Source organism: Mytilus trossulus, chromosome 14 (assembly GCF_036588685.1).
Source record: "Mytilus trossulus isolate FHL-02 chromosome 14, PNRI_Mtr1.1.1.hap1, whole genome shotgun sequence".
In the NCBI taxonomy this organism is placed as follows: Eukaryota; Metazoa; Mollusca; class Bivalvia; order Mytilida; family Mytilidae; genus Mytilus; species Mytilus trossulus.
In genome coordinates, this window is record NC_086386.1 from 58,089,787 (window position 1) to 58,104,685 (window position 14,899).

Here is a 14,899-nt window from a genome sequence, read left to right on the forward strand (position 1 = left end):
GTTGTTTTATTCGTCGTAAATATTTAATTGAAACTACAAATTTGCTTTTATTGAATAAAATGATCACTAGATCATATTATAGATCGTATAATTTTTGTATGTCTGTACATATACACTATGTAATTATTGTGTGTATCTCTATACCATTGTAATTTGGTTTGTTGAGAAATAAAGATATATAGTTGGTTGTCATGGTAATAGATATTAACAAAAGATTAACATGTTTACCTTTCATTTCCATCATTTCTGTACAATTTCTGGTTTTAAAAACAGAGCAGCAGAATATCCTTTAAAATTGAAACACAAAACACACACGTATTATTGATTTAAATAATCTAAATTTAAACATTGCGCTTAACATTACTTTAGTCCATTGCATGACGTTTTAATATAAATTACCTGTACATAAATTTGTAAAGAGCGTTCTTATTTAAATACTTTGTTATATACTACATGAAATAAAGATAAGCGTCATTATATGCCAGTATCATAAATCAAAACATATATTGAAAATGACGATGAGTTATGTAATATAACTTCAACAATATCGTTTTGTCTGCTTTCATTCAAGGTGACAGCATGACTCTTTGTATTTTTTTCAGAATACTGAGCTAGAATTTAAACTCTTTTGTTTTCATATTTCCGGATGGGTTACAAAAATAGCAACCGACGTAGGTGATATTTGTGTTTTGCCATCAGCATTATGTGCAAGTATCACATAACAGTTCATTCGTCAGCTTCGGATAGATAATGTAAGCAAATGACAGAAATCTTGGTGAACAATGACTAAACAAGATCCGTGTATATAAAGTGCGAATCCAGCTAGCTCATTTTTACTGTTATATGCGGGTATGTCTATTGTAGAATAAAGGATCATGGCAAAACTGTATTTGTTTATGTTTTGAAAATACCAAGTTAAGTGATTTGAAGATAAGTTTTAACATATTTTCATTGTGATATGTCTTTATAATATACAAACATAGCATTAAAGTTCAAATAAATATTATAAAAGCATCATAATATAGCATATCAATTATTGAAAGCGATCCATTTTAACTATAGATGCGATGAATTATCACTGTTAGTGCAGTCATTATAAATGTAGAATTTTCAAAGATGCGCGGAATTTTTATTGTTGAATTATGTGATAAATGCACTTGCAAGAAACGAAAAAACTTAGTTGATGACTTAAGGATTTATGAAACATGTATTTTCAAATTGAAATACAAACTCCTCATTCATTCTTCATCAAATATATAGCTTTTCAAACTTGTAACAAAAGCGATTCTCAAAATGAAAAATTCTAGATCCGCGAATGGATACTACCGCAGAGGTAAAACCATACACATTTGGGTTATTGTACACGAAATGCATGCTACAAATCATTTTTGTTGATTTAAGACCCTTTGGAACTCTTTGTGGGCTATTTCAGCAACTAGGCAAAATTTCCCAAAACTAGATACACGGTTAGATTCAGCATGTAAACGAATCCTAAATATCTATATTAAAGGACTTTTGTCTATAAATTTGGGCCCCACAAAATTGAAAAAGGGACCAAAAATAAAAAAAAAATGCATGCATCGGATGCATTTGTTATTGAAGGCATGACTGTAACAATAGGACTTATATACAAAAATATCTAATTCTGGGGGTCTCATTGGGGGTTCTGATCCCGGATCCCGCTTACTGTTTTGGCAGATTCCCGTATTCCGCTTATTGTTTTGTCAGATTCCCGTATCCCGCTTATACTATGCAGTTCTCTTTTTTTTGTAATTATCCGTGTCCCGCTAGACTTCATTTCTCGTTTTTCACGACACAATCATTTGACTTTCACCTGTCACGCTTGCAAAAAAAAAACGGCAATCCGGCGTCACGCTTATACCCAAATGCGACCCACTATTTTACTCTATTCTGACTCATATTAAGCCCATTATAAATATATTAAAAAAGTAGCGTGGATTTTTTTATCCCGTCTCGTTTCGTTTTTGAGCCATATATATATGTTGTATGTGACAATGAGACAACTCTCCATTAGAGTCACAATTTATAAAAGTAGACCATTATACGTCAAAATACGGTCTTCAACATGGAGTCTTGGCTCACACCGAACAACAAGCTATAAAGGGCTCCAGTGTAAAACCTTTGAAACGGGAAAACAAAGGTTCAATTTATATCAAGATGTACGTAATTAGTGGTGAAGTGTCATGGAAATGGATAAAACAGTAAGGATAAAGAATTATATACGCTTTATAAGAAACTAAATGGAATACATTTGAAATAAATGTTATTTCTATTGAATATATTAGAGTGTTTTAAAACCAAACTTTCCTCCGTAAGTTAAATTTTATCAAATCTTTCTCTTACTTTATCTATAATTGTTTGAGCAAGTCGGCTAAATTAAAGCTTTACAGCTAATTTCCTAATGCATGTAAAGCAAAACTTTGGTTGGCTTGCTTGCTTTGTTTGTATAATTGATTATACAAACTTTGTAGATTTGCATTTCTAAACAATATGAATACGCATAGTTTAACCTGTATTTTTGATATTTGAATTACATTGGGTGTTATCATAATGATTATCCAATAAAAGAAAAGCAAGCAAGTCAACTAAAGCCTTGCTCTACATGCTTAAAGAAATGAGCTGTAATAGATAACAAAAAAAAAATATACAGTGAAAATGCACCGCGTATACAATACTAATGATTCGCTCCACAGTGAAAATGAAAGAATAGTATCATTATTCGACAGTAAACATGACTAGCATTACGAAATCATCATAGTGGAATTTAGTTAAATATGAAGAAACTGAATGACAAAACATATTCTACGTTATACAACTTTATTAATTGTATTAAAATGAATATTTTTCACTGCAACAAAATCTCACCTGTTAGTTATAAAGCACCTGCACGATCTGTTCGTGAAAAGTCATAAATATTCACCTATTTTGGTATATATTTCACAGCTGGATGGCTTTAGGCGCGATAAAACCCCGCTGCATCTCTTACTTTGTTTTATTAGTATTATGTATTTCTGAACATATAAATTTTAACTAATTTTCTTCATTTTCTTCAAAAATTAAAAAAAGTTCGTCTGTTTATTTATCATTCTACATTAGACATTTATGGCATATACAGTAAAAATGATATTTTAGGATCCGCACTTTACATACACTGAAGATACCATCTTTAATTTAGAGCGCCAATGATTCCTCTTTGTATTCATAACTATATTAAATTATCATTACACATAGGTAGTTTTTATATCTCAGGACTGTTTTTGAAGTCTGTACCAAGTCAAAAATATAGAATATGGTTTCACTTGTTCCGTTGATTTATAGCGTTTGATTTAGCAGTTTTTATAGACTTTTCTTTTTTTAAATTTGCCAAGGAGCTCGGTATTTTTGTCATACTTTTTTGTATAATACAAATGATATCCGCATCAATCAACACTATCCAAATTAGTACTTTATAATGATAATTGTATGCTGGTAGAATGGTAAAACAAATGATAATATTATTGACTACAAAATAATATCGGCTGTTATCTAGAGTACTAACATTTTCTCTTGTTATTAAAAATACATAAGTGGCAATGACAATCTGTAATCTTGAAATCTCAAGATTGTTTGTATAAAATACATTTGCTTCCATCGGAAAACATTTGTCATATACTTTACTTTTTTTCTGAAAACTGTATATGATACCAAAAATCCGTAGGTTCACTAAGTGTTAAAAACTACTGGTCCTGCAATGTTAATGTATTTAACTCTTACCAGAATTCTACTAACAACACAGTTTAAAATACAAGTTAACTACTGTCTGACACCTCATCACATTAGACATAACACAGTTCTAACCTATTAGGTGTGCTTCATTGTGTTATCACGCCAGTTTTTTGTTCATTTTCTATACTTTGCGGTAGGTTTCGGAAAAGTTACATTTAGCCATGTTAGCCACAACCGCAAACCCAGACCGGTGTGTCGAGGGATTTTATATATAGCTAGGCCAATCTTGGTTAAAATACATTTTTGATCGTTGGTTGCGGCCAATGATTTTCTAAAACTTTAAAATGGACAAACGCATCGTTTTGCATAATTAGCAAGATTACACTGACAATCGTTTTCTATCACAATTATTTATAACACACTAACAGGCTCATGAATCAATTACGTGGCTTATTGTTTTTATCCATAAACATAAAAAAATGTAAAAATCACCCAATTCATGTAAACCGCATTACTGTTTTTATAGTAATATCTCACTAACATTTGTAAATGTGTCTAGGAATTGTGTTCGCTTTGAAGGATGTTCTGTACTTTCGGAGTCTGTAGAATAACACAATAAATATCTAAGAGCACTGCAATAGAGTTAATCCACCATTTTTATTAGAGTTTATCAATGGATTTTGCAGGAATTCAACAATTCAAAAGCTCAACGTTTGTAAGCATAGATATGATGGCCGAGTGGTCTAAGTAGTTCAACAACGGTATCACTACGCTCAAGGCTTGGGGCGAATGGCATTGCCATGAAATGCATAATATTACAATACCATTGACAAAACCATTCATTAAATTACAATTACAATTACATGTATTTATCAAAGTAATGCATTGAATTACACATTACATTGGAAATAAAATTTAGCAAGTGAAAATAAAAATCAAACATTTTGAAATCAATATGAGGTCACAAAAGATTCTCGCATATGCAGTAAATGTTCCATATATTGAATTTTAGTTTACATATACATGTAAAAGTTTATTCAATATGTGATACAAATATTACATTTTTTAAAATATCATAAGGGTTTCAAAGAATTTATTCGTCATGCGAATTCTACATTTCAAGGTATACATGTCTGTGTTTTCTCTAATAGAAATAATAGAGATGAAGTTTAATACTAATGATATTAATTTAATGATCGTTTTACTATTATAAATGTACATTTGTTTTTTAAATTTCAACCAAAATTTTTACTGAGAATTTTTCTTATTTATATAATAAACAAAGAGCCTAATGACGAAGTGTCAAAATTGTGAAAGGATTGATTGTAAAAAAAACTAATTAGTGTTTTATGACAATGTTCAGTTATCTGCTATTTAATCATAACAAAGTATTCATTGATCTTTTGACAACAATCAAATACAGTAAAGCTTTTCAAATATTAATCTTTTTATACAGGAAAATGAATGAAAATGTATGAAATTGAATGAATTAAAAACAGCTATGATATACAGGATTTTGTTATTCATTTAGAAATTATGGTAATTTGGTCAATTAAGTATTTTTTACTTTTTTTCAATTTCTACCTGGGGCAGAGATTAATCTCCAAATTTCCTATAGTCATATATGTAAAGGCTGAAATGTGAATAGAAAACAGAAAATGATTATGATCTAAGTTTATCAAAAAAAGTAATTTCTGCTATAGTCTGTCTGTCTATCTTATTTATGTAATCGTATATCGTGTCAGCATATATATTGCCGTATCTTTCTGCTTTAAATGGTTTAACATTTTGATCATTCAGCGAAACACTATAATCATGATTGTAATAAATAAATATATTAGCAAAAATCTGTTTAAGATACATTTATAAGACAGTAAAAAAAAACCCCACCAACTCATGAAAAAAACCATATTCCGTAAATAAAGAAATGTTGCGTGGATTCATAATGGCGATTGTTAGAAAACGCAATATTTGTTGAAATGCAGCATACCGTACATGTACAACTAATGCTAACAATAGTTAAAATGTGATTTTTTATATTTCTTTCCAAAACATATACAGTCGCCGTTGTATCAATACCGAAGGGAGTAGGTTCAGTAGGTTCAGTAAGACCCCTTTTTGGTCCCAAAATATAGCAGTTTTACAAAATTGTGAAAATGGAATCTTTTAGTTATTTACTGTAAAACAGGAGGCGTCTGCTACATAAATATGGGCTACATTTTAGACAGTTTTCGTCTTAATTGAAAGTGGCTGCATTCGTTTTAATTCAAAATATTGAAATGTTAGTTGTATTTGATGATAATACATAACACATATTTTAAAAGGTTGAGTTTGAACACGGATGCGGTAACTTTCATTTTTGGCAAAAACCATCTGAATAGTAACGATATTTTGGTATATTTGATAAATTTTTCATATTTAAGCTTGCACCGGAGCGTTTTTAATGACTTAATCAGCTAAATTTTTTCACATAAACGGTTTGAATCAATTGAGATAGACTCTTAAGTGTTTAAAAAATGTCCAAAATATTTCGTCTGACGAATCTGAAATTTGAGGCCAAAATCGATCCTTACAGGACCTACTCCCTTGCGGATATATTCGTATATTTACATCAATGAACTATAAAATAACAAAAGCATCAGCACTGACGAAATCATTTATCAACATAAATGAAAAAAGCAAAAGGAAAATAACGAATTCACCAACATTCCAACTTTCTTCATTTTCAGAAAACGACATCTGTATCAAACACAAACTTGTAACTACTTCTTTACAAGCAGAACCAAATACAATGAAAGTCCCAACTAAACTGGATTCCGAAGCTACCAAAAAATCCTTACAAATATAGTTTTATTTCGTCTTCTAACCATTGTTCTACTACTAAATTGTAATTGCAAAGACCCATGGAAACATATTTTGATACAAACATTTAACAATACCTTTATATATTTGGATGATATATAGGCTCTCAATAATGACGACTTCAGTATGTATACTAAAGAAATTTATACTGTTGAAATTATTTGAAATACAGTTAAAACGAACAATGACCACTGTCACTTCCTCGATCTTGATATCTATATCATTAACGGGAAGCTTAATACAAAAATTGAGGATAAAAGAGATAATGTTTCATTTCCTATCGTTAATTATCCATTTTATATGATAACGTTCCCTTGTCACCATCTTATGGTGTTTCTATATCTCAACTTGTACGATTCGCGTATGTAACAACGTCGTATTAGATTGTAGCGAGAGAAATTAATGTATTACTAACAAATTATTACCTTTAAACAGACTTATTAAGAAGGGAAATAGTTACGATACTGTTGTCAGGTCATTAAAGATTGCCTATTTTAGTTTTAATATTGATTCACTTATAGGGTGTTTGCATTGAAACTAAACACATTTATTTAAAAAACAAACAGTTGTTGGTATGACACGGGTTAAGTTCTTCTCATATATGTTATAAAAGTATGACACTAAACCCTTAACTGGAGGGATTGTTCCTGATATTCATATGATAAAGACTTATTACTTCAATCAGTTTAATTGAGGTATGTAGCTGGCATGTCAGTTAACTGCTAGTAGTCTGTTGTTATTTTTGTATTATTGTCATTCTATTTATTATCTTTTGTTACATCTTTTGACATCGGACTCGGACTTCTCTTGAACTGAATTTTAATGTGCGTATTGTTATGCGTTTACTTTTCTACATTGGCTAGAGGTATAGGGGAGGGTTGAGATCTCACAAACATGTTTAACCCCGTCGTAATTTTGCTCATGTCCCAAGTTTGGAGCCTCTGGCCTTTGTTAGTCTTGTATTATTTTTTTTATTAAGTTTCTTGTGTATAATTTGGAGTTTAGTATGGCGTTCATTATTACTGTACTAGTATACATATTTTTCAAGGGGCAGCTGAAGGACACCTACGGTTGCGGGAGTTTCACGCTACATTGAAGACCCATTGGTGGCCTTTGGCTGTTGTCTGATCTATGGCCGATTTGTTATCGCTTTGACACATTCCTGATTTCCTTTCTCAATTTTATTGTTTAATCTTATCTTTCATGATGCTTCACCACTGTACACCATTAACATACATTTTTCTATTGTGTAGGATCTAATTAATATCTAACTTAGAAACCATCAGTGAAAATTGAAATACGGGGTCGCAGATTTCGGGTAAACATATCGAACCCATCGTTACGCCCTTTTTTAACATTGCTTTTCTGACCGTTGAATCAACGTATGAAGAAAAAACCCATAAAAGTCTTTAAAAGATCAAATTTACAAAACCAGTTTATGCTTCCCTGTGAAAATAATTGATTCATACGCATCAATCGTCTTTTTATATCGTAAGCTAGTTTAGTTGGTCAGTATGAAAAAAAAAGCACTGATTTCTATTTCCGGGACGCTTTTGTCAAACAATGTTATTCACATCAAATTTGAATAAAACATGTAAAAGGATATTTTAAAAAAAGTCTCAATTCTTTATTCTTTATGATTATATTGAAAAAGACGCTATAGACTCAATATCAATTTTGTACTGATTATGCATTATACATGTACTATGAATAATGAAATACTGAATTGATTCAACATAGACAATAACCTAATCAATTAGAAGGACTGGTTTGAATTAGAACATAGATCAAAGGAAAATCACTTTCCCAATAAATGGCATACCAAAAGAACATAGCATTCTAGCTCTAGTTAATATGATGATTCAAAATTATCAATATACGCATTAGCCATTTATCTATTGAATTTTGACTGCCAACAAATGCTAAACCATTTAACATTATAATCGTTTCAAATGTGTTCAAGAATGCAAAGACCAATGCGCGTCAAACAACTTGATGTTCCTAGCTAATAACTAGCTTCTTCACACATTACTATAGTATATTCTTTAATCATTATACATTTCTTACTATTTTAAGAAATGATACAAAAATTACGCCTGTATTCATTAACTGAAACAATATCACCAATTTAACATTGTTACTTGTTTTATCCGCATTAGTTTTGAGGTTGAGAAATCTTTCCAATTAATATATAACGAAGTACCGATGTCCCGATATTGTCAGATACAATCGCTAAATAATATTCATCAAAATTACCAAGCACGTAAATTATCTTAATTACGATGATTTTTTTTACAAGGAAGCTACCATAGATAGTCTTTTCAATCGCCTAATCAACAATGGTAACGAAGACAATAATTTAATTGTCTCAGAGAAAGCTTGTTTGGCTGATACTTTGTCTCCCATTAACTGTAAAGCAGTACCAAGACAATAGTAGGATGATGCTCTTACAATTACATCCTCCCCAATGAAGTAGTCTTCGTCAATTGTCAATTTAAGATCTTGAATGGAATTTCGAAATTTTAGCTCGTTTTTTAGATGGTAATGGCATAGGAAAGACAAAAAATGTGCATAAACTACCGGCGGTATTGCAATAACAGTTCTTTCAATTAGCAGTTCCATTGGAATAAATGTAGAAGTTTTAAAAATGACATAATCTACCAGTACTTTTTTTAATAAATGAACCATTCCTAGCTTTTGTACAAAATGCCATTTGACTATAAGACGTTGCATGACTGACATTTCCGATCCGCGGAATAGTTTTTCATGTGTACACTTCGATAATGCATACGAGATTATTATGAGAGATTTCTTATATTGGTTCGTCTTGTAGAAAAACGAAGCAAGCATCAACCATCCAGAGACAGTATCATGGTTGATGTTCATTAGTAGATAACTCAGGCAAGTCTTGTATTGTTTATATTGATTCTTATTACTGATTGTTCTGTTCAGAGAAACGGACTGGCAATGTTTGTTGCACATGATTGACATGAAATATGCATATAGGTATTTCAGTTCCTTAGAGTTATAAGACATACTGTTATGAACAGTCATACTTAGAGTTTTGTATTTGCCACTTACTGAAGCAACACGAATAATCACATTTGAGTTTAACAATTTGTGTATATCTTCATAATAAATTTCACTGTGACCATTTTGAACATTGCATCGGAAAATCGAAACATGTGATATTTGTTTAGAGAATAATATGCATCGCCATCTATAGCTAAATAGCACATGAAGTGTATGTAATAAATTAGTTCTATCTAAACCTTCTATCTTATTCTCAAGCATATTATTTTCTGGAAAAAAATAATGTGGACAAATTTGATACTGCACACAATAAATCAGCCGACTGAAACATCTCATAAAACATGGTATCAAGTTTTCATGTGTCCATGCAGACGGTTGTATTTCTTCTGATATCCAAAATATAATTGTCTTCAAGTAATAGGAACACAATAAATGTGTACATCTACTATCAGTATTTATTACATCCTTTAAAAGAATTTTCATGAGTGCGTAGCAAAGTAACTGCGTATGACTGAACGTATAAATAAGAAGTTTTTCAGCAACTGAAAATGAAATTCGCCATTCAAATTCCTCGTGTGGTGATCCTTTAGCACCGATTGGTACAAACAGCACGCCGTGATCAATGATCATCTGCTTTGTGTTTTCATTTGGCCATGCACTATTTGATCTCACAATCCATCCTGATGCGGGTTTAAACCAAGATTTACTATGGAGGCTAGGAGCCATGTCATAAAGACCATGAATATCTGATATGCAAGGTCCATGTACAAAGGGACCTAATTCGTTTAAAAATGTTTGTTTGAATAAGACATTTGAAAGATAATTGTCCATCCTGCATTTTTTACAAAAGAGGGGATGAGGACTACCGATAAGTTGCAACATTACAAAACCTGGTTTTGTACCTTCTGTCATCATTGAGAAATTCGTTTTTGAACGACTAAAAACAATAGGTGTTCTGCTATCGTGAACCTCGATGTCCCTTAAGACAAACATAAGATCTAGATCACTACCTATCATCTGCAGTCCTTCACCAAAACTTCCACTTGTAATGATCACTTTTATGTCGTCACTGGAAAGATTATCAATAATTGTGTTCATCAGTCTTATGGTTTTAACGTGATTTTCTGTTCCGACTACGTATTTGCACATATGACGATAAAGGGATGATGACACACCTGAAACAATAAATAATCAATTTATTTAATGATCAACAATAACCTATTTAATTATCAGAAATATCTATTAAGTAATCAATAGCATATCAATGTAAAACATATACCATGCTTGAGCGATTCTGAAAACGTACGTCTGCAAATGAATAAAATTGAGAATATAAATGAGGAATGTGTCAAATAAACTCATCATAGATACGAGACAACAACTCGATCAAAGAGCAGAAAACAGCTTAAAGCCACAACTGGGTCTTCAACACAGCGAGAAAATCCCGCCCCCGTAGGCGGGCTTCAACTGGCTCCAAAAAAAGTGTGCACTAGTTCAGTGAAAATGAACGTCACACTAAACTCCGAACATATAAATAAACTAAAATAAAACAAAAAATGAAAACTCAAGACTAAAAAGGCGAGAGGCTCCTGACTTGGGAGAGACGCTCACGTGCGGCACAAATGCGGCGGGGTAAAGCCTGTTTTATGAGATATCAATCATCCCCTTATACCTCTAGCCAATGTAGAATAATCAAACACACAACAATACGCACTGTAATACTCAGTTTAAAAGAAGTCAAAGTTAAACTGATTGAAATAGTGTCTTCATCATATAATACTTCAAATACTTTGATTATTGAGAAACGCACAGTCAGCTCCATTAGCTTTATCGGGGCTCTCGGGTTTTAGTTGACGATTGTTTTAATTATAATTATATCTTTTATTGAACATATATATACTTGTCTGTTTTCATATAGAATTCTTTTGCAATGAATTAAAAAATAAAAAGAATAATAAACAAGTGCTGATAACTAAGATGTAAATGAACTTTTATATAGATATATATGCAAAGAGGAACATATATTACAAAAACGGTTACCTGTTTATAAATAGTTATCAAAAGTACCAGGATTATAATTGAGTACGCCAGACGCGCGTTTCGTCTGCATAAGAATCATCAGTGAAGCTCATATCAAAATATTTATAAAGCCCAACAAGTACAAAGGTGAAGAGCATTGAGGATCCAAAATTCCAAAAAATGGTGCCAAATACGACTAAGGTAATGTATGCCTGGGATACGAAAATTCTTAGTTTTTCGAAAAATTCAAAGTTTTGTTATAAACACTGTGTAAGAAGATTATTTTTAGCACAAGTTCCCAGAACAAATTATGTTTTACAATTTTTCTTCAAAAAGGATGACTAACAGCTTCAACAAGTAAATGAACTTTATAGCGATTGAAAAATGTATGACTTCGATATTCGTTCTCTATAAAACAAAGGGATATGTCTATATTCTTCATGTTGAAACGAGATAACTACCAGTCGGTTGATCTTTTTCAAGGTATTTTGTTGTTCAATCTGATTTAAAGGACACCATGGCTTCAAGTAAACTATTAAGGATGTCTTTATCAATTTTATTTGACTTCAGTACAACATATTTGACTACACTACGAGAATAGTTCATCAATACATCATGGTTATTGAAAATTCATTCTATATCAGCCAATTTGATTTACACCTTTAAAAAAAAAGTTAAAGTCATATTTGGAACAAAAGTTGTGTTCTTATTCCACAGGTTGAGAGGCAGATAACTACATGTAATAACTAACATTTTTCAATAATTATACGTTTGTGATATTTGAATTTTCCATTTTTTATGTCCAATGTTTTATGTATAAACTAATCTATATATTAACATGATCAATACACTTGTTTGCTTACATACTTATGGGTGCTTATCTTGCCCATTTCAAGGATACCATGATTTGAATAATGCAATACATCTATTTGTATGTTTGAAGCGTACACATCAAAGTCTTACTGAAATTGATATTTCATCATAACTTTATTCTATAAACTGGTGAGCTGCGCATATATTTGAGGTCAAAATGTAAGAGGAAAAAGCCTAAAAAACAAAACTAGCTACGTTAATATAATTTTACCATAAGTTTATGCTTCAAGTAACGCATTGTAAAATTATGTTAATGTTTTGCATACGTCCGGTAGACACCAGCCAATGCAAACGTTACACACAACTAATAATAGAAAAAGGTAGGAACATGTAATTTGAAGCAACAAGCGAGTTTAAAATTTGTTATGGGCAAATTGTACTGTGTTTATAATTATAAAGAGCATATATGAAAGAATATATCCCAGATCTGTCATCAATACCAAATGAAATAAATGATAAAAGAGACATTGATAAATAGTAAATTAAAACATTCATTCCTTACTAGACTAATCACGGAAAAGTATGAAGGAGTAAAACATAGCATTTAAAAAAAAATTCTGATCTCAGTAATGAAACATAAAAATACTTATACTGAGAACAGATCGCTATAGAAACTTACTAAATCTTGTACTATTAGTATGAGTATTTACCGGAACAATAGTGAAAGTACAAAAAATATTTATAATACCATATGCCAAAAACACTCTGAATGAGCTCTTATAATCTACACTGTTGATAGTGAACCAAACAGTGCTAGGTAGACATGTCTTAGTTTTTGAGTAAATTTCATATTACCAGTTAAATAAAGTACAAAAACATTATATAGTAGGGCACGAAATTAAGATCTTCCTTGATAAAATCAGTACCTAGTTTAATGCAGAAAAGAAATATCCAGTCTTGCTGATGTTGTTTTACGTAATTTATTAAGTAAGTAATGTGAAGACGATCGGAACATTAACGTTTTCACGAACTGTATCGACCTATTTATTACTAAGGACAAACATGAGTGTAAGTGTTGCGGTTTGAAAAGCAGAAATAATCTTCACGAATCAAATAATATGTAATGGAAAAAAAACATGTATCATAAAGGTGATGGGTAAATTACAGGACACATCCCCTATCCTGGCCAAAACTCAGGCTTTTCAAATAAAAAAATAACAATATTCCTTTATTGGAGGCCCCATTCCTTTTATATAAGTTTTGCACTGAATGGACAGTCTAATAAGTGTAAACCATTGTCGTGCTGAATGAAAAATCGTGAAACTATGAAGTATGCATGGTTTTCGTGTTCTCCATTACCGGAAATTAGCTTAGCTGATAAAATATTGATATGCGAGTTTTAACCGTTTTTATAGCTACATTGTCGCCTTTATAGAAATATTAGAAACATTGGTGAATTTACAGTATTGAACTTTTAGTACATTAACATTTACAAAGTAAATATTGAAATTATCAATATAAACTGGCTTTGTCCTACCTTCTATATTGTTTCACCACCTTTAATATAGATCTATTACAACAGATTTACACACTGTGCAGAATTTTACAGAATCTCTTTGAAAACAAAAGCTGAAATAAGTGTATGTGTCGCTAAGATCGAAATAATAAAATGGAATTCACAGTTACACATGTGCTTGTCAGTCAGTTGGTATCTAACTTGACAACTTATAAAAGATACAAATATCCTGTCTATGATTTACAACAAACGGTAAAATTTTCCTTATGAAAAACAATTTCAATGGCGAGAAACATTATCTTTTTTTTTTAACTTTAACTTTAATGGATTAAGTTCACCAGGACAATATTTTAACAAAACTGAGTTTTATTTCCGGGATTGTTTTTGTCATAAAAGTTTCATTTTATTTACTAAATATCTAATATTGGATTTTTTTACATATATTCCCTGACTTTTAAAGTATCATACATGTTATATACATATTTAAAACACAACGAGACACAGTACTCATGGGATCCTTTTGAATAAAAAAACAACACTTTACAATATAAAAAGAGAATCACATAACTAAATTAATTTGTACCTCATTTTTTTTATGTTTGAATACTAAACATTTTCAGATACATTCCTTAACATTCATTTATTTATTTATTTCCACAGCATAAACGAAAAGTAATCATTGAGAAATGAAGTCAAGTTTTTCATTTTTAATCCCTCAATCATGGAAGTTTTATTTCTTCAATTTTTTTCAATTTTTAATATTGGAATATTTTCAAAGAGGTTCCTTCTCAGATAAAATGAAGTGAAGCCAACATAAACCACCCTGATGACAGCATCACGATTAAGGTTCATTAATGCATTAGTAAGACACGTGTTGTGTCTTTTATATAATCATACTCCTGTAGGAATTGCTCCCATCTATGGAATGGG